At 48.7% G+C, this 24,920-nt stretch overlaps 1 pseudogene; it reads left to right on the plus strand.

The window, feature by feature from the left end:
• The first annotated feature begins 8 nt into the window (after window positions 1-8).
• Window positions 9-21,956, plus strand: LOC111527451 (annotated as a pseudogene).
• Window positions 21,957-24,920: the final 2,964 nt, after the last annotated feature.

Below are 24,920 nucleotides of genomic sequence, written 5' to 3' on the forward strand. Positions count from 1 at the left end.
CCCTCCCCATGGAGGCAGCAAAGCGAGTGTGGCCTGGCGTGGCATCCACGGTGAGGAGAAGAAGAGCCCTCTGGTTCCCTCAGGACCCCACTGGGTGCCACTGGCAGCTTCCAGATGACTTGGGCCCCTGTCCTGGGGAAGAAACGGCTGCCGTCCCGGTGCTGACTGCTGAGGAGGGAGCTTCTTTCCGTGCGGGTTTCTCCACAGCGCGACTGCTCCAGCATTTTTCCTTCGAGGTCAGGATAGAAGGTTTCATTTTCTTCTATGTTCTGTTTCTTCTTGTCAGGTTCTCAGGCGTTTTGCTCTTTCTCTGGTAGTATTTTCGTCTTTATTTTTCGTGGTTTTCATTTCCCCAACAAGGGCTTTTGAGGGTGGCAACGTAGCAGGCTGTGGTATTTTTAGGGGTTCAGGATTTTTTCTCAGGGAAACTCCCCCATGTACATAGAGAGGGAAGCTGCAGCTGCTGGAATAAGGGGAAACCCAGCCCAGGTTGGGGCCGGGGCCAGGCCCAGGTTTGGCTGCAGGTGTCCAAGCCTCAGGAGGAGGAAAAGAGATCCTAGCTGTCTCTAGGCTTCCATGGGTTTGAAAAGGTGTGTTCCAGCTGTCAGGACATGGGCTGCTTTCCTCCATCCCCTGGCAACAAGTGTCCCCTCCTGTACATCCTGTCGTGGCCACCCGACGGGGTAGGGAGCTTCACTGCAGTTTAATGTTGTCTTTGTAGAAATATATTTCAGGGTCCCTGCCCAAGTTTCGGTGGATCATTTGTTCTTTTTTCTCGTTGTTGCTACTGAGTACTGTGTATATGTTCTGTATTTTCCGTAACAAGCCCCCAGCAGATATGTGAGTCCCCCAAACCCTCTTTCAAACTTTCTCATTCAGTTTGCCATTTCCTTTGCGGTGCAGCAGCTTTTCAGTCTGCTGTAGCCTTGCGTGTCTATTTTTGCTTTTGTTGCTTGTGATTTTATTGCCCAAGTTAAAAAAAAAAAAATCATTCACATGTAGTTTCCATTCCCAATGAAATTTTACCCCTGTGTGTTCCTTTTTTCATTTTCTTTTCTTTGTTATTTGAGACGGGGTTTTCACTCTTGTTGCCCAGGCTGGAGTACAATGGCGCAATCGCAGCCCACCACTCCCTCCGCTTCCCAGGTTCAAGCAATTCTCCTGACTCAGCCTCCCTAGTAGCTGGGATTACAGGCAGGTGCCACCATGCTGGGCTAATTTTGTATTTTTAGTAGAGACGGGGGTTTCTCCATGTTGGTCAGGCTGGTCTCAAACATTTTGTGTCTCTGCGGTTTATTGATATGTGTATATTTTGAGTAATGATAAAACCAGGATACTTAGCATATCTGTTTCCGAAGATCAGGTATTATTTCTCTCTTGGGAGAACAAATTGTTCCCTTCTAGCTTTTTTGAAAAATACAACACAATATTAACCAGTCACCCAGCTGTGGTAGAGAACACCAGAATATATTTCTGTCATCTAACTGCAACTATGTTTCCAAAATGAATCTTCCACAGCAAACTACTCCTGTGCTTCTACTTCTTAAAGTTTTTTGGTAAAGTAAAGGTAAAGTTTTTTGGATTCCATATAAGTGAGATGATGCTGTGGTTGTCTTTCTATGCCTGGCTTATTTTACTTAGCATAGCATTTTCCAGGTTCATCCATGTTGTTCCAAATGGAAAGGACGTGATTTGCACATGACTGAGGAGAGCTGTGTTGTGTGGACATCCCACAGTTTCCATATCCCTTTGTTGGGATGGTCAGGTAGATTGATTCCCTGTCTTGGGTATCATGAATCGTGCTTCATTAAACACAGGAAGGCAGGTAACTCCTTAAAGGACAGGTTTCCTTTGCTGTAAATGTACACTAAGTGTGGGAACGACTAGATGAACTGGTAATGGTAATTTTAATTTTTTGAGGAAGCTCCGACTTTTTTTCACAGTATATACACTAATTTTCAATGCCACCAATAGCGTATAAGAGTTTCCTTTTGCATGAATCTACATAGGCCCCTACCTTCCAAAACTTCTATCGCTCCTTTGAGTACTGCTCATTCTCAGTGGAGTTTGACAGTATCTTAGTGTGTGTTTGACATGAGAGTGATGTGGTGCCACTCTTCTTTTAGCTGAGAGTCAGTTTCATGTTTTCTTTGTAGAAGTGGCTACTGCAGGTCCTTTGCACATTTGTAGCTTGTGTATTTGTTTTTATCATTTCCCCCCACTTAGTACCTTTAGTTTCTTTTTTTTTTTTTTTTTTTTGAGACAGAGTCTGGCTCAGTCGCCCGGGCCGGAGTGCAGTGGCACGATCTCGGCTCACTGCAAGCTCCGCCTCCTGGGTTCACGCCATTCTCCTGCCTCAGCCTCCTGAGTAGCTGGGACTACAGGCGCCTGCCACCACACCCGGCTAATTTTTTTTTGTATTTTTAGTAGAGAAGGGGTTTCACATGTTGGCCAGGATGGTCTCGATCTCCTGACCTCGTGATCTGCCTGTCTCGGCCTCCCAAAGTGCTGGGATTACAGGCGTGAGCCACCGCGCCCAGCCAGTACCTTTAGTTTCCTGAATAGGTTAGATGACAACCCCTTTCAATTTTATGATTTTCCATAATTTTCCCCCAATCATCTTTTTCCCCAAGATAGGATGCCTTCTCTTGGGGTTCATTGTTTTCCCTCCCATGTAGAGAGGTCTAAAGTCTGAAATGCTGATATTTGCTTTTGTTAGCAGTGATTTCTGCATCCCGCTGAGGGGGAGGAAAGGAGGATGGTGAAGCCATTGTATTGTCTGTGGGTACACAGATTCACGTTTTCCCACAAATAAACGCTGATCCTGTGTTTTCCCCTTGGGAGTTTTTTGGTTTCAGGATTGAACTTGGGTGTTCAATGGGTTTTGCGTTGATTTTTATGTATTTTGCAACATAAGGGAACTGTTTCAGTCTTTTGCACATGAACACCCGGTTTTCTCAACAGTTACGGCTTGGTGAGCTTTTGCAGACTATGTTTTCACTGTGTGAAAATTTAGGTTGATTATTTGGCTCCCCAATTTTGTCCATTCAGTGTCTTTCTTTATGCCAGTAATGAATTGTTTGGATCACTACAGATTTCCTCTTTTCCTTTTTTAAGAATTTATTTTCTGCTTTTAACTTTGATTTCTGAAGTGACCTCTACTTGTATTGTGAGTAAAGGGTGCAGTTTGCAGGTCGGGCACGTGAGTGTATAGCAGGGAGCTAAAGTGCTGAAGCTTGGGTTCCCGATGAACCCTGTCACCCCAGCAGTGAGCGCAGTAGCAGTCGAGTGGTTCTTCCACCAAGTCTCCCTGTCTTCCTCCTTTTTCCGTCTGGTTGGCCCAGTGTCTGTTTTTTTTTTGTTTTGTTTTTTTTCATCTTTATGTTTGGGCGTGTTCAGTGTTTAGCTTCCACCTGTAAGTGAGAACATGATGTATTTGGTGTTCTATCATTGTTTTAGCTTGCTTAGCATAATGGCCTCCAGGTCCATCCTTGTTGCTGCTGAGGGCATGACTTTTTTTTTTTTTTTTTTTTGAGGCGGAGTCTTGCTCTGTCGCCTGGACTGGAGTGCAGTGGCCCGATCTCAGCTCACTGCAAGCTCCGCCTCCCGGGTTTACGCCATTCTCCTGCCTCAGCCTCCTGAGTAGCTGAGACTACAGGCGCCCGCCACCTCGCCCGGCTAGTTTTTTGTATTTTTTTAGTAGAGACGGGGTTTCACCGTGTTAGCCAGGATGGTCTCGATCTCCTGACCTCGTGATCCGCCCGTCTCAGCCTCCCAAAGTGCTGGGATTACAGGCTTGAGCCACCGCGCCCGGCCGACTTTTTTTTTTTAATCTGCATAGAGTTTTGCAGTGTCTGTGTACCAAACTTAAAAAAAAAATCCACTGTTGATTTGCACATAGGTCCATCTCACCGTTTTGTTCTTGTGAATAGCACTCTGAGAACACAGGAGTGCGTGTGTTTTTTTGATGGAAGCGTTTGTTTTCCTTTGGGTAGATACCCATGGTGGGATTGCTGGGTCAGAGGTAGTTCCTTTGTAAGTACCCTTGAGTAATCTCCAAACCCACATTGTGAGAGCTAGTTTACATTCACACTGAGAGTGTAGCAGCCTTCCCTGTCCTCTGCTACCTCACCAGCATGTCATGTTTTGACTTTGGACGAAGGGCCATGCTGAGTGGCGTCAGACGGCATCTCCCTGTGCTTGCGAGTTCTGTTTCTCTGATGATTGGTGCTGTTGAGCATTTTTTCATGCCTGTTGGTCGCTTGTCTGTCCTGCCTTGGCAAGTGTGCATTTATGATTTTTGCCCATTTTTAAAATTGGATTATTCGCTTTTCTGCTTTTTGATTTAAGGTCTTGGTAGATTCTGGCTATAAGACCTTGGTCAGAAATAGTTTGGGAACATTTTCTCGATCCTGTAGCCTGTGTATTCACCGTGATGGTGATTTCTTTTGCTGTGTGGCAGATGTTTCGTTTCTTAGGCCCGACTAGTTCATTTTGGTTTTTCTTGCCATTGCTTTTGGGGAGTAAGCCATATAAATGGTTTACCAAATTTGGCCTGTGATGAGAAAGGTATTTCCAAGGTTTTCTTGTAGGACTTTCATAGTTTGAGGTCTTCTACTGAAATCTTGCATTCACCTTGAGTTAGGTTTTGCATGTGGTGAGAGGTGGGGCTCCAGTGTTAACTCTTCGGCTAGCCACGCATCCTGGCACCATTCACTGCATAGCGAGTCCTTTGTCCATTGCTTATTTTTGTGGAGTTGGTTGAAAGCCAGATAATTGCTGTTGTGCAGGGTTACTTCTGGGTTCTCTGCTCTGTCTAGGTGGAAGTGGGTCTGTAGCTTTGGGATGAAATTTGAAAGTGGGGAATGTGCTGCATCTGACAGTTTGGATTTCTCAGGCTGGGTTTGGAACTTCAGGGCATTTCATGGTTGCATGAGAATTTTCGCATTGTGTCTTTACGTTTCTTTAAATACGAACTTGCCCCATAGTAAAGGTGCACAACTAGAGGGTAGAGTGGGACGTTTTGGTCCCTGTATGCATTGTGTCATGACGGAATCAGGATACTTAGCCTTTCTTTTGCCTCATAGAGTTGTTTCTTTGGGGGAGGACATTCAGAATCCTTCTTGTTAGCTGTCCTGAAAATTACCCTCTGATAATATCCCTGGTCACCCTGCTGTGGGATAGAACTGCGGGTTTTATTCTTCTCATAAAGTGTGGAACTTTGTACCCAATTCCCCGCCCAGGCCCCACCTTCCCCTCAAACCCTGGTAAGCACTAGGGTGCTTTCTAGGTCTATGAGATCAAGATTTTTAGATGCCTCATGAATGAAGTTGATGCAGTGTTTGTCTTTCTCAGTGTAGCTCATTTCATTTACTATCATTTCCTCCAGGTTCAACCATGTGGCTCCCGATGCATGATTTCAGTATCTGTGTCTGGCTGAAGAGTGTTCCATTGTGAATGGACACTATGGTCTCTGTATCCCATCATCTTTAGATGGATAGGTAGGTTGATTTCTCATCTTTGCTATTGTGAATAGTGCCACAGTCAGATTCAGGCCCAGAACCTGGGCATGGCCATGGAAGCGTGGAACGAGGAAGGTGATGGCTCCGCCAACTGTTTCTTTCTGTGATTAGGCGTGAGTTGGGAGCTTGGGAGTGCTCGGATGTGTAACTTTGCTTGGTGATGGTTCTCCAAAACAGCCCTCGGAGGGGAGGCCCCTGTCACTTGTAGCATGATGTCCTTTCCCCACAGCTTGGTTTAACACCCACCGGGCTCCTGGTCCCCAGCCCCTGAGAGGTCAGGGTCGAGCTGGAGGACAGACAGAGAGCTGTGTGCTCAGGAATGGCGGGCAAGGGTGGTCGTTGCCCCGAATCTGAACCCTGGTGCTGGATTCACAGGCAGTGGCCAGCTCTGAGCATCTGAGATCCTGGTCGTGAAAGGGATAGTCTCCCGCTGTGCTAGGCCTGGCAGCTGGAAATCCAGCTGTGCTAGGAGGGGTGAGCAGGGCTCAGTGTAGCTGCTCTGCAGAGCAATGCGGGAGTAGTCAGTGACGCTGAAGATGCGTACATGCCCTGTGATCTAGGAATTCCACTCCCAGAAGACTGACTTGTGATCCGTGCAAGAATGTTTGTAACCCCATGGTTTATAATGGAAAACAAAATTGGGAACAATAGAAATGTCCATCTTTGTGCAGAAGTTCTGTGATCACACGTGACGAATGACGAAGCAGTAAACAGGAATGAACCAGAGCGACGTGTAGTAGCCCAAACGAGCCATCCAGACGTCATGCTGAGTGAGCTCAGGAAGATGCGGGACACGTAGAAGGGCAGTGTGTGTGTGTTCAGACGCATGCAGAGTGATGACACATGCTATTCAGGGACGCATGTGGATGGAGCAAAAATATTAACACACAGAGAAATAACCAATCGCCATGTCCAAGACAGCGATTTTGGGGAGCACATACAGGGAGGCAACTTCATCTGGGAGAAACACATTATTAGGCTGCCATGACAAGTGTGTTGGCGTGGACCATCTCTGTACCTTTGTATATGTCTGGAATATTGCATAATAAGTAATAGCTTAAGAGAGATAGCCAGGGTGTGTGGCTGTGGTGTGTGTTGGGCTTATTTTTAATTCTCCCATATTAGAAAAGGCGGTTTGGGGAGACAGCAGCAAGCTGCTATGTACTAAGCCGATCCCTTGCTAGCTCACACACTTCTGGAACAATGAGAACGGCAACAAGTACAGGAAGGCGTATTTCTCCAAATTCCCAGGTCAGTTGGAGACATGCAGACAGAGCTGCCCAGCCAAGGCTGGGCCTTCTGTGTCTCATTGTGTATCCTCATCCTTCCCTTCCCATCTTGCCCCTCCCCTCTTCCTTCCCCCACCAGGGCTTGGAGAAGCTGCATGTAGCTCATTCTGCCAGTGGGACAATAATGAATTTTTGATGGATATCTTGTTGTCTTCAGCGTGAAGCTATCATGTGTAACTGTAACCTGGGTTTAGCTGAATCTCAGCCATCTCTGCCCAGAGCCTCTTGGCCCGGGCCCCTGCTGTTGGTAGCTGGCATGAGCCTCTGGTCTGCATGTGGCAGGGTGGAGGGTGCAGGGCCCACTCGCTGAAACAGGGAAATGCCTGCCTGTTCAAGAGGAGTGGCATGTGGAAGTGGTGTCTGGCTGAGGTCTCTTCCTTTGTGTGTCTCACCATCATTCAGTCCTCATGGAGATGCTAGAGGAAGAGCACTTTTGCTGTGGAAGGATTTACAACCCGACATGTCACTCTCACGTAGACTGACACCCTGAGTGTCCTGTTTTGAGCGCTGCCTTGCCCCAAAGCAGGTGTGATACTGTACCTTGTTTTAATATGAATAGACTCTCCCTTAACTGAAAAAGCCAAATGGACTCCATTTGGCTCCTTCATTTTTTTATTTTTTTATTTTTTTATTTTATTTTTATTTTTATTTTTTTATTTTTTTTTATTATACTTTAAGTTCTAGGGTACATGTGCATAACGTGCAGGTTTGTTACATATGCACACCAACATGGCACAGGCTCCTTCATTTATAAGACATCAAGGGTTCCTCACCTACCCCCTTTCCTCAAGGACTTAACTCGTGCAAGCTGACTCTCAGCATATCAAAGAGTGCAATTAACTAATAAGGTACTGTGGCAAGCTATGTCCGCAGTTCCCAGGAATTCGCCCGGATGATAGTGCCCTAAAGCCCCCGCGTCTGTATCTGGCAGAAAACACCCAGAGCCCCCACACCTGTCACCTTGTGATGAATTTAAAGCCCCTGCACCTGTAACTGTTTGTTTTCCTGTAACCATTTGTCTTTTTAACTTTTTTTTTTTTTTTGCCTGTTTTACTTCTGTAAGATTGTTACAGCTAGGCTCCCCCTCCCCTCTCTAAACCAAAGTATAAAAGAAAATCTAGCCCTTTGGGGTCGAGAGAATTTTGAGCACCAGCCGTCTCTCTGTCGCCGGCTAATAAAGGACTCCTGAGTTCGTCTCAAAGTGTGGCATTTCTCTGTAACTCGCTTGGTTACAACACAGGAAAGTCTTTTATTTAAAGCTCTGATTCCTGTCTCCCTCTATTTTTATTTCATAAGCAGTCTCGAGTTATTGCTGCTATATAATTCATCGTTTAGCCTTCTGTTTCAGAGTTATTTATACTCAGTACTTGCTCGCTGCAGTCTCTCAAAAGGTAATGTGGTTTAGCATAGACGTATGGAGAATCAGAAAGCAGCAAGTGCTAGGATTTGCCAGGAATCTTTCCTGCCCTGCGTATTTGCGTGTCACTGTAAAGCCATTGTGCCTGGAATAGCGCCTTCCTGCCACAGTGCGGGACATCCCCCCAGGGGTGGCTCAGCCTCCACTGCATACCTGCTGCACCTATGCCCGGAGCTGTGAGCAGCTGTGCAGATAAACGAATGCAGAAAAGCAAGAGTGGATGTAGAGAAACACTCTTCAGCTGACCCTGAAGAGGAGGGCAGGGACTCCTGCCTTGGGAGGAGAGGCCAAAAGGATTAGAATCTCAGCTTGAGGATCCATCCAAGAAATGACAGCCCTTCATCTTCTGTAACATTGCTCTTTGAAAACTCGCTTTTCTGTCACTTTTTTTGTCACATGTGCAAGGGCTCATGTGATGTCTCTCAGGATTAATTTCAGAATAACCTCTTTTTGAAACTGATACTCCTTCTTGGAGAAAACATATACTTTGCGATGTGTTATATTTCCATTTTTGCCTTGGCTGCTAGGAAACTCAGAGCTGAAATCATTGGTTTGTTTTTGTAGTCCTCTTACCTTTAGGGTAGGGTTTTGCTTCTCTTTGAGTAATCCTATCATGAAGTCAGTTTTATAGGTAGCTTCCTCCGATACTTCGTGGGTGTAGATGAGAGACATGAATAAATGTGGAAAGACAAAAGCAGATCAGATCATGAGACCTGAAGCTGTTTTCCTGGACAGGGTGAACATAGGCTGCACTTAGACCATTCCTCAAGCACCAGCGCTGAGAGATTCTTGGGCTGTATAGGAAATGGCGTGGTGGCAAAACCAAGCAACAAGAGCAAGTCTTCCTTTCCACAACTGGGAGTGGGTTTACGAACATCGTTACCTTAAAAGATGATGCTAGGTGAAAACGGAAACAGGCCGTGTGCTGATGAGGTATTGCTCCTCACAAGAGGACATTAGCTGCGGGGGTCTGCCCACAGACCCTGGCCCAAAAGACGGATGAATAAACGTACACTGATGCATGGATACTCTGCTTTTCCAGTCCAGCTGAGAGTCTGAGGCCACTCACAGACTCCAAGGAGAGTCCTGTAAAGAATGGCAGCCACAGCCCTCAGCAGCTTGCACTCCAGGCATTTATTTAGTATATAATTAACAACAGAAGCTCTGAGTCAACACCCTTGTAGATAATGATTAAAAGCGAGGTTCCAAAAGCACACATCATTAGTGGGTAATACCCCTGGTTGACCTCCCAAGAGAGCCATCCTGCCCTCGAATGTCTGAAGGTCAGTCTTAAGACCACATGAGTAAACAAGTTAACTAGTTAACTTCCCCACATCCCACTGTTTACTATTCTAATCTATTTAACTAAAGGTAATGGGACCAGGCCGCCTTTAGCCCCGTCTATTACTGAAGTCATGTGAAAACCCTCAGGCCTTCCGGAAGGGTTTTGCGGGTATCATAACTAATATTTTTCCCATCAGCCTGATCGAATCCCATCATGCTGGTATGGAAAGATTCAGGAAGATAGTAAGTGAAAATGAGAGTTCAAGAACAGAGGACATAGCATCCCTTTTGTGTAAACTGTATATTTTAATTTTTTTTTTTTCTTAGATACAGGGTCTCCATCTGTCCCCCAGGCTGGAGTGCAGTGATGTGATCTCAGCTTACTGCAGCCTTGATGTCCAGGGCTCAGAGGATCCTCCCGCCTCCCAAGTAGCTGGACTACAGGTATGTGCTACCATGTCTGGTTAATTTTCGTATTTTTTGTAGAGATGAGATCTCTCTCTGTTGCCCAGGTTGATCTCAAACTCTTGAGCTCAAGCAATCCTTCCGCCTCAGCCTCCTCAAGTGCTGGGATTACTAGTGCGAGCCACCGCACTGGGCCTTCTTTAATTTTAAAAAGAAAGTACATATGTGTGATTGTGTGAATAAATGAATAACAAGTGTGAATAAGGGCTTACATGAGTGGTGAGATTATGAGCCCATTTTGGTTTTCTTTATGGCTTTTTATTTTTATTTTTTGAGACGGAGTCTCGCTCTGTTGCCCAGGCTGGGGTGCAGTGGCACCATCTCGGCTTCTCTTGCCTCAGCCTCATGAGTAGCTGGGATTACAGGCATGCATCACCACACCAGTCTAATTTTTGTATTTTTAGTAGAGACCAGGTTTCACTATGTTAGCCAGGCTGGTCTCGAACTCCTGACCTCGTGATCTGCCCACCTCGGCCTCCCAAAGTGCTGGGGTAACAGGTGTGAGCCATCGCACCTGGCTGCTTTTTATTATTTTTAAAAACCTAATATTTTAAAAGAAAGTAAAAGCAAGCTTAAGATTTAAGTCATTGCAGATGACACATTCCAGACAGGCCTGGTCTGTTATTGGCAGTCACCTGTTCCCACTGTGGTTCCACTTTTGCCTCAGCTCTCAGGAGGCTCAGGGCTGAAGTCAGTGCCTTGAAGAATGAGAATGATCTAAATCTGTTCAGTCTGCTGTAGAAAGGAAGACATTGCTTCTGCGGCTTTGTTTTGCCATCAAGCCACTTCCTTTGTGGTGCCCTGGAGCCAGCCACTACGTGTGGATTCCTCCTCTCAGCTCGGCTTTGCAAGGGATCAAAGTGTGTCGGGGGAAGTTTCCGCAAAAGCAAATTTCCTCAGAGTGGATTTACATCTTCCTTTTTCTCTTCGTTTCCAGGGTCTCAGTAATTAGGGCACAGTATTTCAAATGGCCCAGAAAACCCAGAAATTTCCCATCTAATTCAAGGAAGATCTGACTCCAGGCAAACAAGACTGTGTTGCTGCTGGCAGCAAAGTTCCAGAATGAGGCAGGATTCCCAGGTGAGTGGCACAGACTTGCAGCTCTCATCTCCTGGGGATGCCTTTCTAAACTCAGTTTGCTGAGTAGCCGTACAGATGTCCTCCTGCAGAAACCGGGTACATCAATTGCAAGCCTAGGAGTGGATTTTTGTTTTCCTGATTTGTGTGTGTGAATCTTTTAAAAGTCCAATGAGAGGCCAGGCACAGTCGCTCACACCTGTAATTCCAGCACTTTGGGAGACCAAGGCAGGAGGATCACCTGAGGTCAGGAGTTTTGAGACCAGCCTGACCAACATGGCGAAACCCAGTCTCTACTAAAAATACAAAAATTAGCTGGGTGTGGTGGCAGGCACCTGTAATCCCAGCTACTTGGGAGGCTGAGGCAGGAGAATTGCTTGAACGCAGGAGGTGGAGGTGTCAGTGAGCCAAGATCGCGCCACTGTACTCCAGCCTGGGCAACCAGAGTGAAACTCCATCTAAAAAAAAAAAAAACAAGTCCAATGAGAAAGAATTGGTTTCATTCTCCAGCCTGGGGAAGTGGGAGGAAGACCTAAAGGCCTGCAATTCTCTTTTTTGCATCAGATTAAGTAGCTTAGGGCTCATTTCATTCTCTTCAGCTGCCACCCAGGGACCATGCACTCACTGCACACAGTCCCCTTGGCCTTCATCCCTGTAGAAGGCTTGGCTGTGGCTTGTGACAGTGTCTCTTTCACCATGTCACATGAAGGCCTGGATAGACTACGTAGCTGTTGAGTCGTGAACTGTTTGGGTTAGCGCTTGCCTTGGAGTGGAGAAGTGCTGGAGAAGTGTCTCAAAATTTGGGAGAAAAGAGATGTTTTCTGAGGCTACCACCCGTCAGTGAAGACATGGAAGCTGGCTTCTTTACTGTTTTCCCTTCCTGGATCACAGGAAATCTTTGGGGCTTATTTCACGAGGACAGCCTGATGCTGAGGCCGATGACTTCCCATGTTGCAAAGCGGCAGAGATGCGCTTTTGATGATGACCAGCCCGTTCCCCAGTGTGGCTGACCAAGGGCTGAGGGTGAGTTAACTGCTCCTTTGGTGACTCTCAGATGTGTGGCTTCTCTTCACTGTTTGGCACCTGGGTGGAGGATGTGGCAAAGGAACCTCTCTCCTTAGATGCTGCGTCCAAACCTGGGATTTGATCCCCCTGATCGATCAGCTTCACGGCACCACCCCAGCACGCAAGCCTTCTCCGAACAGCTGCACACGTGGCCACTCATTAGCCTGCTGATACCGTGTTGCCATCACTCCTGGCTCTTTCCTCTTCCTCTACCCTCCTCATCCCCTGGGTTTGACCTGCTAATCAGTTCTCTGTCCGTGTGGTTAATGCTTTGGTTCAAGCCTGCATGACTGAGACTGGTGCAGTACCCTCCTTCCTGGCTATGAGCTGTTGTATTACATTCTAAGATCTGGCCCCAACCGCTGCACACCTTGTGCCCTCCGCTGCCCCTGACCACTCTTGCTTCCCAAGACGTGGCTCATTCTTTCCTGTGCTCCACTCAGAGTTGTCTCCAGATGCTTCTGAATTTCCGGGTCCTTGCTGGTGCCCCAGGAGCTGCGTTTCTCCTCACCCGCTGTGTCAGAGCTGCCCGGGAAGCAGCCCCCACTAGAGGGTGTGTTCCTTGGGGCAGGAACAGTCTGGCTCCCTTCTGCCCCTAGCCCAATACCAGACCTGCCTCTGGGCCCCAGATGTCTGCAGACCTGCACCCAGTGTCTGTCCAGGCAGCCCGTCATGGCCCCTTCTTCTTTGGGTGACCAGGTGCCTCTGCCATCCTTGCAGGTATCTGGGCTCATGGTGACTGCAGAATCAACCCCAAGACTGGCGGCATCATCATGCTTGGCTGGAGGTAAGGGCTGTGGAGTCAGCTTCTCTGCCCTGGAGCCTCACCTTCTGGAGGCATGGGGGTCCGGGAGGAAGCATTTTCTGTGAGAGTCGGTGACCCCCTTCCTGGGCACCCCACTCCACTCCAGCACCAGGGTGTCCATACCACCCACACCTCTACTGATGTCTGGGACCCCCCATCCCCCACCGGCTGGTGCGCCATGCTTCCCCCCCATGCCCGTGCACATGCCGCCCCTGACGCCCCCGTGCCTGTGCACGTGCCACCCCTGACGCCCCCATGCCCGTGCACATGCTGCCCCTGACGCCTCTGTGCCCGTGCATATGCCGCCCCTGAGCCTGAAGATCCCCTCCGAGGAAGCATTGTCTGCTCAGTCTGCGACGTGGCCAACTGTCCCCCATCTTGGACCCTTCCTGTGTCATTCCTGGGGTGAGGCATCCCTGTGCCAGCTTCCTTCGCAAGGGCTGGGTCTGGGCGTGATCCAAGTTTCCCTGCCCTGTGATGGGGTTCTCAGGTAGGGGTGTCAGGGTGGGGGGTCCCACAGCAAAGGCACAGCAGTGTCCACACCCGGGAAAGGGGACACGTGTGCAGGTGGGAAGGGAGTGAGGTGACCGGACGGGATGCGTGTGCAGGTGGGAAGGGAGTGAGGTGACAGCTGTTCCTGCACAGAGGGGCCTCCCGTGATGTCGAGCTTTAACCAGAGAGGGAGAAAGAGCCGGGTGGAGGGGCAAGGAGCTGGGGAGGGGAGCAATCATGACTGGTCCTGGGGGATGCGATGCGGAAGAGGGGTGACCACCCTCCTCTGCAACCCCTGGGAGTTGCCTCACTTCAGAGCTGCGGTGTAGCCCTGACCTCTTCTCTCCTTCCAGTGATGGCACGCTCAACCCCAGCGGGGTGTGGTTCGGCAGCATGGAAATCTATAACGTTGGTATACTCTTCTTCTCCCTGAGCGTTCTTGAGTATCCAGGAAGGAGGAGGGTCCTGGTGTGAGCCCCAGGGGCCATTTCCAAAGGCCCTACCTTTGGCATGACTCTGGCCCCTTGGTCTCTGGTGTGAGAGTGGACATTTGAGAGCCTGACCTCCTTTTCAGATCATATCTTGCACACACTGCTGTCCTCATAAAACCTCGAATGGGGTCTTTAAGGTCCCTTGGCCCATCCCCTTCCCCATTGTACGTCATCCTCCTGGTGAGCTCTGTTGGGCTAGTTACTTGCTTTTACTCTTTTTTCCTTTTGTTTTTTTGAGACAGTCTCCCTTTGTCACCCAGGCTGGACCGCAGTGGCGTGATCTTGGCTCACTGCAACCTCTGCCTCCCAGGTTGAAGCAATTCTCATGCCTCAGCCTCCTCAGTAGCTTGAATTACAGACATGCACCACCATGCCCAGCTAATTTTTGTATTTTTAGTAGAGATGGGGTTTCGCCATGTTGACCAGGCTGGTCTCAAACTCCTGACCTCAAGTGATCCGCCTGCCTCGGCCTCCCAAAGTGCTGGGATTACAGGCATGAGCCACTGTGCCCGGCCAACTTGTGTCTGCTCTTTATGGGTTAAGAAACCAGAAGCACAGAGTGGGTGCAGGATTGCTGAAGGCCACACGACACTGTGCAGGACACCAAGCACAGACAGTGTAGGCCTGTGAGTCTCACAACTGCATGGTGGAGTCCTCTGTGGGCCTTCAAACTGCCCGGCCCAGGGACCCAGCCGGGCTGCAGTGTCGGTCAGATGGCCTCACACGCTGGTGCTTAGGTCAGAGTTCTAAACTTATGTCAAGGCCATTTGTGTAGCCAGGGTGGAGAAACCCTGATGGTCTGATTCCAGCCTTTGTTCCTCCCTCCAGGGGAGTACCCACCACAGGCTTCTGCCCGTTTTTTTTTTTTTTTTTTTTAATTTTTACTTTTGTTTTTTGAGACAGGGTCTTATTCTCTTACCCAGGCTGGAGTGCAGTGGTGCGATCTCGGCTCACTGCAACCTCCGCCTCCTTGTCTTAAGCGATCCTCTCACCTCAGCCTCCCGAGTAGCTGGGTCTACAGGTGTGCACCACTATGCCCAGCTAATTTTTGTGGTGTTTTTTAGAGATGAGGTTTTGCCATGTTGGCCAGGCTGGTCTCGAACTCCTGAGCTCAAGTAATCAACCCACTTTGGCCTCTTAAAGTGCTGGGATTATAGGTGTGAGCCACTGTATCTGGCCACCTGCTTCCTTTTTTTTTTAAGACAGGGTCTCACTCTGTTGCCCAGGCTGGGGGGCAGTGGCAGAATCAGCTCACTGCAGCCTTGACCTCCTCGGCTCAAGCAATCCTCGTGCCTCAGCTTCCTGAGTAGCTGTGTCTACAGGCATGTGCTACCATGCCTGGCTTAGTTACTACTATTTTGTAGAGACAAAGTCTCCCTATGTTGTTCAGGCTGGTCTCAATCTCCTGGACTTAAATGATCCTCCCACCTCAGCCTCATAGAGTGCTAGGATTACAGGCATGAGCCACCATACCTGGCCCTCTTTTTTTATCTTGAATTAATCTCTTATTAAGTGAGTAAGGCCCACACCTGGCTCCCCGGTAAAACATTGCCTGTCCTGCCAAAGCTGAAGCTCTCTCTGCCTCCCCAGTGATGGGCTTTCTTCCACTTGTGAAATAGCTCCCTCAGCAAATGTCCCTCCAAGGCACTCCTCCTTGGTGGGCTGGGAGAACACAGGCACCCCGGTAGGCCTGGGGGACGCAGCCTGCCCCTCCTGCCCTGCCAGGTTGCTGTGAGGCCCGACCCCACACTGAGGGGCCTTCTGTGTGAATGTGTGCCCTCTCCTGTCTCCACAGTGGACTCCTTCAAGGAGGTGGAGGACAGCCTGTGTGTCCCCCAGTATAACAAGTATGGGGAGGAGAGGGTGATCCTCTTCCTGAAGATGGCCTCCGGGCACGCCTTCCAGCCTGACTTGGTGAAGAGGATTCATGACACCATCCACGTGGGCTTGTCTGTGCGCCACGTGCCCAGCCTTATCGTGGAAACCAAGGGCATCCCAGTACGACTATCTTCTGCCAGCGAAGAGACTGCTGCCATCACCCCATGAGCCCACACATCGACGGGCGCTCACATCTGAGCAGCTTGCTGGTGCTTTATGTATCATTTGTCCACACTGCCTCGCAATGCCATCCTCTCTCTGCCATATTTTTTCCTACCCTTTCTGAGACTGCATTTAAAGCAGCTTCTGCTAAATACCCATGTTTGGAGGGTTAGCAGGCCCAGCCCTGCAGGCCCAACTGGCCTCCCCCTGCTAACACCTGGTTTTAGTGTGTTCTCAAAATTTTTAACGAGAACATTAATTTTAACTTTTTAAAAAATTTTATTTATTTATTTTTTTTAGACTGAGTCTTGCTCTGTCACCCAGGCTGGAGTGTGATGGCTCAGTCTTGACTCACTGCAACCTCCGCCTCCCAGGTTCAAGCAATTCTCGTGACTCAGCCTCCTGAGTAGCTGGGACCACAGGTGTATGCCACCATACTCAGCTAATTTTTGTATTCTTAGTGGAGACAGGGTTTTGCCATGTTGGCCAGGTTGATTTCGAACTCCTGACCTCAAGAGATCCACCCACCTCGGCCTCCCAAAGTGCTGGGATTACAGGTTGAGCCACAGCACCCAGCCAATTTTTTTTTTTTTGAGATGGAGTCTTGCTCTGTCATTCAGGCTGGAGTGCAGTGGTGTGATCTTGGCTCACTGCAACCTCCCCAGATTCAAGCAATTCTCCTGCCTCAGCCTCCTGAGTAGCTGGGATTACAGGTACCTGCCACTGTGCCCAGCTAATTTTTGTATTTCTAGTAGAGACAGTTTCACCATCTTGGCCAGGCTGGTCTCAAACTCCTGACCTTGTGATCCACCCACCTCGGCCTCCCAAAGTGCTGGGATGACAGGCGTGAGCCACCGCGCCCAGCCAATTTTAACTTTTTAAAGAGCTGCTAGGAGCTGTGGCTCTTGCCTTTTAATTTTAAGTTCTGCCGATACAGACCAGACTTGACTCTTTAGAGGCAGGTCTTCAGAAGACTGTGTTGTTGCCCCTACCCCCCAGCTCCCAGCCCCAGTACGCTCTGCTTCGATTCTATGTTGGGGAGGAGGAGGTTCACCCAGGTTAAATCACAGGTTTAATTTGCACTGCTTACAAAATGGATGTCCCCACAAGCTGACAGAAGCTGTTTTGTGTGTGTGTGTGTGTGAATGTACACACACAACAATTTAAACAGACAGTGGCAGGCTGTATTTAAAGCCTGCAGACTGGCTGTCCATTAAGGAGAAGATGGGAGCAGACACTCACTGAGTTCCCAGGGGAAGCTGACTTTGACATTGCCTGGGGGCCGACTGAGCCTGTGAGGTATAACCAGAGACAGGATTTACCAGGAGAGGCTGTTTTCTGGAGAATGTTGAAATACGTGATACCATTGACTTTGAAACCTGTAGATCATTCTCTTTGTCTTAAGAAAAGTTCTTTCAACATCTTGAAAACAATCTGTCCAGTGGCGGGGCCTGGGGAGAGAGCTCACAGCACGACCACTGCGTGCATCCCTGGAGGAGCGATTCCCACTCAGGACCCCTGTTCCTCCTCCTCCCGGACCCTGTCCACATCTGCCGTGTTGGTTCCTTCTCTATGGTGTCCACACATTTCCTTTGTGTTCTGGTTCTGCGTGGGAAGAGCCCTGCAGCTTGGGAGCTTTCCATCCATCTCTTTTTTTTTGATTGGTGACTCTTGGCGGCTCTCTGTGGGGACACTGGTGCTCTCCAAGAAGGTACTTCTTTAATCAGTGATGCTTTTTGTCTTTTCCTGATGAGGGTCTAAGGTTTTTCTTGGGTGAGTAAGTGCTGTCTCATCTGGAACATTTTAGGGGACTGGAATTTGAATTTGTCCCCTTGGCTTTATTTTATTGAAAAAGAACTTGGGTCTTTTGCTTTCAAAATGGTTCTTACCAAACTGCATCTGATCACAAGAGTAGTGGAGCAGTTCATTAGGAAGGGAGAAACTAGTCACGTTTCTTTCCATGGTTGTCCTGGCTTTCGTGGGCTTGCGGCCAGGGCACCCAGCTGGGCTCTGGGCTCTTTTTCTCCCCAGGTAGGTCTTCTCCTGGGTCAATTCGGGAAGCCATTGGGAGGGTTCCTCCAGGTTTTTGAATGCCTTTGAATTTTTGGACCCTCATGTCAGGCTTAGGAGAGAATTTACTTCTTTTGTTGCTGAGCTAGGAAGGGGCCCAGCCTCCACAGGGAGGTGACACGGCGTGGCCCCAGCCTGCACATTTGGGAACTGGACCCACTTCAGGGTCAGAAGAGGACAACTGAGGTCCCAACTGCAAAGTCCTGGGACCTTGCTGAGGCAGGAGAGCCTGTTGCAGGTCTGACCCTTCACATGGTGCTTGTGGAGAGTAGGCTACCCTCCCCGCACCACCCCAAGAATAGCCTGAGCCCAGGGCCGTCGGAGCGGTGGGAATGAGAGGCAGCGTGTCTCTGTCTCTACGTGGAGAGACACTGCTGCTTCTGTTCCCTGGGAAGCCTGTACCGTTTTCAGCATTTGCGGTGGGGGTGGGGGTGGGGGAGTTGGCAAGTTTTCAGGAGAGATTTGGGCCCAGAGCCAGCCCCACTCCTCGTGTTGAGTAAGACTCATCCGTCTGTGGCCTGTGACACGAGGAGAAGAGCCCCTCACCCGCCCGCCACAGCTCAGGGTGATGATGTGGCGGGGACTAGGGAGGCTCTTGCTGGCGTGGTCCTTGCCACCGGCCTTCACAGTGGCGCCTCTGAGGGTCTTCATGCACAGGGGCTCTGTCACTTAGCCCTGGCTCCCCCTCTGCCCCTGAGGCAAGACTTTGGGCAACTCACTTAGCATTAAAGCCTCAGTTTCCTCATCTCTAAGATGGGTTGACAACAGAGCCTGCCTGGTGGTGCCGCGGGCCGCAGGGTGCCCGAACGCAGCCCTCGTGCATCTGTTTCTGTGCTGTCTCCGCTCACCGTCGGCCTTCCTTCAGAGTAGGTCTGCACGCCGCGCAAAGCCCTTCCACACACCTGATCTCAGCTGCTCTCTGCTTAAATATCAGAGAGGCTTTCCCTGTATTTCCTGTTTGAACCGTGTCCTGGCCTGCATCGTTAGCTTTGACAGTGTTTGCCATGGACTGAGGGTGAGTTCTTGTGTGTGTCCACATCTTTCTATCTGGAGTGGAGGCTTCTTGAGGACAGGAACCTTGTGGGTTCATCCCCTCTCAGAGCTCAGCTGCTTGGCCAACATCAGGTGCTTTGGGGGTCTGGTGAGTGGCTGGTGGGTCGGGAGCTGGTCCTCTGACCCTTGTGAGGTGGGACAGACTTGTGTTCCTCACGCCCATCTCACAGATGAGGAAACCCAGAGAGACGAGGGGTCCTGCCCAAGGACATGGTGTTCATAGCCCCACCTACTGCTCACCGGGAATAAAGACCTGGGGACTCCAGGGGGGTCATGGCCAAGTGGAATGGACTCCGGACATTTGAGGGCTTCCTGCCTGCAGCCCCCAGTGCAGCCATGGCTGTCCAAGTCCAGTGGGCCTTTACTCAGGTAATGGCTGGGATGTCCGGCCCTTCCTGACAGGAGGCTGCTGGGCTCCTGTCTATCTGGGGCGGCCCCGTGCAGGGGCAGGGAGGCGGCTTCTTCCTTTCTCTTTCCCTTTCCTCTGCCTTTCCTCTCTCCCCAAAGGAAATGGTAGCAGGATTTCTTTTAAGGGGATACCACTGTATTTTGCCGGCAGGTGGAAGGTGGCGTTATTGGCGCCCATGAGCTGCACGTGGACCCCTGTATGAAGCATAGTGGGGCACGGAGCAGGCAAGACGTTTGCGTCTCATAGCGGGAGGGCGGGCAACACCACTTGAAGTGACAGGCAGGCCCTCAGAAGCCGGCGCTTAGATCCCTAATTAGATCACACGTCGACTGAATGTTTCAAGGGAGTGAGTTTTATTTACATCTCAGGTTTGAAAAAACAGCGCCAGTGATCCAGAGCTCAGGCAGAGGAGCCTCACTGGGCTCTGTTGCTCTTGAGGTTAAAGCCCACAGCACACCCACACCACCAGAGGCTCGTTTGGATTCAAGGTGAAACACGTGCCACAAATCTTAGAGGGATCTCAATGTTTGGAAAGGGTGCAACTACGAGAAACAGCAATGCCCCATCCGCTGCAGATGGCTGGCTCCGAGGAGGAGTTCATAGGATCTTGGGGACGCTCTCACCTGCAGCCCTAGGAAGCTGGGCCACTTCTGAAGTAATGGCAGTAGTTAGTCTTTATCATAGAATAACGTGATAAAATATATGGGGAAGTAAAATTTAAAATATAAATACAAGTAAAATTATAATAAAACATAGTAGCCATGCGCTTCTGAAGCTGTGTGTTCACTGACCTATTCACCCCCTGACAGCCCTACAGCCTAGGCGCTAGCACCCCCACTTTCATTCAAGGAAAGGAACTCAGGTTCAGGTATTCACCCAGCATCCCCCAGATGTGGCAGAAGCCAAATCTTCCTGAAAACTTTCTTGCTCAGGGTGCCTGCTCAGATCTTAGGTCTGCATTTTTATCCCGGTCAGGCAGACCCTGAACCCTGAGAGACACTCTTTTTTTTATATTCCCATCTGGAATATGCACTGTCGGGGTCCGTGGGGTGTCTCGAGGGCCCTCTTGAGGTCAGCTTGGATGTGACATGTGCGTTGGGGCCCGGTGGAGTGTGCAGTGTTAGAAAAGAACATGCTCACGGTGACTTCTGGGCATCTTTGAGACAGCCTCACTTTTTCAGTAGCTGTGCCGGGGGCAGCGTGGGAGGGTTTTGGAGAGTGTTAGAGTTGGGTTTCAGCACTAAGTCTTGAAATTGCCTTTCAGAAGAACAGGTTCTATCTCCCAAACACAGGGGACAGTTGTCAGTTCAGCATACTTTGGTGCATGTTTGCACATCTGGCAGGGAGAGGGACGTCTTGGAGCTGAGACTCATTCAGTCTTGGCTCTCCGGGTGGAGGCTGGGCATTTGGGGCCTGGATATACCCAGGGCTGTGCGTTTTCCTCCCTTCAGGTTTAAATGCAGTTTCTTGTTTTTTTCTACCCCTCCTCGCAGTATACGCTCAATGGCAAGAAAGTGGAAGTTGCCGTCAAACAGATCATTGCTGGAAAAGCAGTGGAGCAACGAGGTGCTTTCTTGAACCCCGAGGCCCTGCAGGACATCCCTGAGCTGCAGGGCTTCTGAGTCAGACTGGCTGGCACAGGTAGGATGGAAACCTTGAGTGGCCTGGTGCAGGAGTCCCTGGCCTGCAGGCAAGCAGTGCTTAAGGACTGCTGGTGGGAACTGGCACCTGAAAGAAGGCATTTGAAGAGGGAGGTGGTGGGTGCTCATGCCTCACCCAGGCTGGGGTGGAGGGAACTGCAGTTTTGGTAATGACTCCTGGGTCCCCTCTGTGCCTGTTGCTAAGGTTTTTGTCAGCCTAGGCTGTCTGGTGGCTGAAGGATATGGCTTCTACTGTGTGGTCTGCCGAGCTCTCCTTTTGCAACATGGCCCGAGACCACTGGCTTCAGGGGCTGGAGTCACAGTTGTATGGGCTTTGGGCTGGGTTCTGTTGAGCTGTTGGGGCTTAGCCACTTGCTGCCAATAATAGCTAACATCGTTATATACATACCATATGCTGGGCGCTGTTCCAGGGCCACAGGCCTGACTATAACTCTAGGAGGTAGGTGTCATCATTATCCCTATTTTGAAGGTGGGCAATAAGGCTCAGATTCAAGGAACTTGCCTAAGGTCACATGGGCTAGGGCCAGCCCTTTTGGAAAGAGCTCCCAAGAAGGATAGAGAGACTCCCTCTTTTGATAACCCTGTTTTTTGTGGCCCTTTCATTGGGTACTTCCTGAATATCTAGATTGATAAAAAAAATCATACCCCAGTGAAGAAGATCAATTATGTGTACATTTTGCAAGTCACTTTGACGTTGTCACAAGCTCTCACATGCTTGAGCCTCTAATTCGAGTTTGAGTGAGAATCATTTCATGTGTCATGAAATTTTAAAAGATGACATTCAGTAAATGGTACTTCCCATTATTCCAGCTTGATTGAAATTGTGGGTTTCTAAAAAGATACTATTTATACTCTTAAGACAATGGAGCTTTCAAAAGGATTCTGACTCTTAAGTCTTATGTGATGTCTAGGGAAGTGGAAATTTTCAAATTTTCATTATGAGTGTGTCTTTATGGCTTTCCTTCTTTTCATTCATTGATTCTTTCTTTAAATATCCTGACTTGACAGCGTTTTTCTCCCCCTTGATGGGAACTTCAGGTTCTTGCCAAAGTATGTATCGGATAATTGCTTTCATGTTCAGACACGGCAAGAGTGGGTCATAAATGACTGCAGTGCCAATGTGACAGTTCTGTTAGGCCTGGTTGACCTTGCAAATAGAATTTGAGGGGGCAGTGCTTCTATCTGGCTGCTAGATTTATTGTTCCCAGTTTGCAGGAGGCATGGGTTGAGGTTTCCATGCCAGGCAGCCACCCCAGCTTATCCTGTGCTGCATCCCTCCTTCCCATCTTGGTGTCTTCCTCAGCTCTCCAAACAGAAGGCAGAGGCCCGTGATTGATGGGCTCCGGCCTGCTGGGGCGTTATTAGCCACTCTGTCCAGGTGGCAATGTCATTTTTAATGTTCCATCTTCAGACTTGAGGTTTATTTTTAGGTTGAAAGTTAGCCAGCCTTGACAGAGAACCACTAAAAGTTTAGGACGTGGTTCTTGACCCTGGCTGCTGGGGAGCTTGCAACAATACCAGCTTCCATGGGTACCTTCTGGGGCGCAGAAAATGGTAGATGTCTTTATTCACATTGTGGTTACTTGAGTTTATATGTGTGTACCAAAAACTTGGGCTTTGGTGAGGATGTGGAGAAACTAGAACCCTGGTGCCTTGCTGGTAGGAATGTAAATTGAGGCGGCTGCTGTGGAAACACACTGGTGGGTCCTCAAAAAGTTAAACATGTAATTACCCTGTGAGCCAGGAATTGCACTCCTAGGTATATACCCAAAAGAACTGAAAGCAAGGACACAGACAGATGCTTGTATGCTAATGTTTGTAGCAGCGTTATTCATAGTCACCAAAAGGTATAAACAACACAAGCATTTGCTGGTGAATATGGATAAACAAAATCTGTTCCGTCCCGACAATAGAATATTATTCAGCCATGAAAAGGAATGAAGTTCTGACACACAGTACAGTGTGCATGAACCTTGAACACATTATCATGACAGACACTGGTCACAAAATGACAAACAATGTATGATCCCACTTACATGAAATAACCCAGAATAGTCAAATTCATAGGGACAGAAAGTAGACCAGAGCTTACTCAGGGAAGGGGGGAGAAGAAATGGGGAGTGAATAGTTAATGGGTACATAGTTTTAGTTTGGGATGACGAAAAGTTTCTAGAAATGGATGGTGGTGACTTTTGCATAACACTGTGAATGTACTTAATGCCACTGAACTGTACACTTAAAAACGGGTAAAGTGACAAGTTTTATGTTACATATGTTTTACCATAATGAAGATATTTGAGATGTACAGTTAAGACTTTTGCTGTGGACTATAAATGTATATTTTATCTGAATTGTAAAATCCGATTTCTAGGCCCTACTCCTAAGGATTCTGATTTTTTTTTTTTTTTTTTGTTTAGACAGAGTCTCACTCTGTCACTTAGGTTGGAGTGCAGTGGCATGATACCGGCTCACTGCAACCTCTGCCTCCCAGGTTCAATTCTTGTGCCTCAGCCTCCCGAGTAGCTGGGATTACAGTGCGCACCACCACGCCCAGCTCATTTTTGTATATTTGGAAGAGATGTGGTTTCATCATGTTGCCCAGGCTTGTCTCGAACTCCTGACTTGAGGTGATGATTTGAATAGTTTGGAGAAAAGTCTGGGCATCAGTATCTTTAAAAACTTTAAAAACTTACCATGAGGAATTGATAGTTGAGGAAAAGGGGCAGAAGTTAGGCATGAAAACCCCTCAAGAATAAGAATTGTGGAATCAAGGCTAGGCCATGTGCTCTATGAAGGCCAATGAGTTGTGAGTGGAAGGGACGTGTCATTTTCAGGTCACAGCACTTAATTGATGATGTAAGAGTCTCCAAAGCTCTCTTTTCCCTTTGGTAATGTTTGACATGGGGGCTGCCCTGTCCCCTGGTCCTGAGTGATACAGGTTCTGACATTGGGCCTGGAATGATGAGTGGGATTGAAGTACAGGAATTGAATGATCCTATAACAGTGTCAGGGAACCTCATACATGGGGAAAGCTTTGCGAGTTTCTTGGGCTTTTCCTCATGGTCACAAGATGGCTGCTGCAACTCCGGCACCACATCCTCAAACACTTCAAAGCAATGAGGTGGCCAGTGTGGTGAGAAGGCTCTTTGAAGCCCATTCTTATTTTACCAGGGGGAAATTTCTCCCCAGAAAGATCGTCACAGCCTTCTCCTCTGATTCATTGGCTAGAACTGTATCTCATGGCCACCCCTAGCTCTAGAGGAAACTGGGAAGCAGGTGTCTATATTCCTTTCCTTTCCTTTTTGTGTTTTGATATAATTTCAAATTAAAGTTTGAAGAATAACATAAACAATTCTAGATAATCTTCACTCAAACTGCGCAAATGTTGGTATTATGTGACATTTGCTTAATCCTTTTCTGTCTCCCTACATACACACACATACATACACACACACATATGTATATATTTTTCCTAAATAGTTTGAGTCAACTGCACACACAATGTTCCTTTGTCCCTAAACACTCTATTGTGAATTCCTAAAAACAAGGATATTCTTGCCAGGCACGGTGGCTCACACCTATAATCCCAGCACTTTGGGAGACCAAGGCAGGCAGATCACGAGGTCAGGAGTTCAAGACCACCCTGACCAACATGATGAAACCCCGTCTCTACTAAAAATACAAAAATTAGCTGGGCATGGTTGCACATGCCTATAATCCCAGCTTCTCAGGAGGCTGAGGCAGGAGAATTGCTTGAACCCAGGAGGCAGAGGTAGCAGT

This window comes from Piliocolobus tephrosceles, chromosome 4, assembly GCF_002776525.5.
Source record: "Piliocolobus tephrosceles isolate RC106 chromosome 4, ASM277652v3, whole genome shotgun sequence".
NCBI classification, from domain to species: Eukaryota; Metazoa; Chordata; class Mammalia; order Primates; family Cercopithecidae; genus Piliocolobus; species Piliocolobus tephrosceles.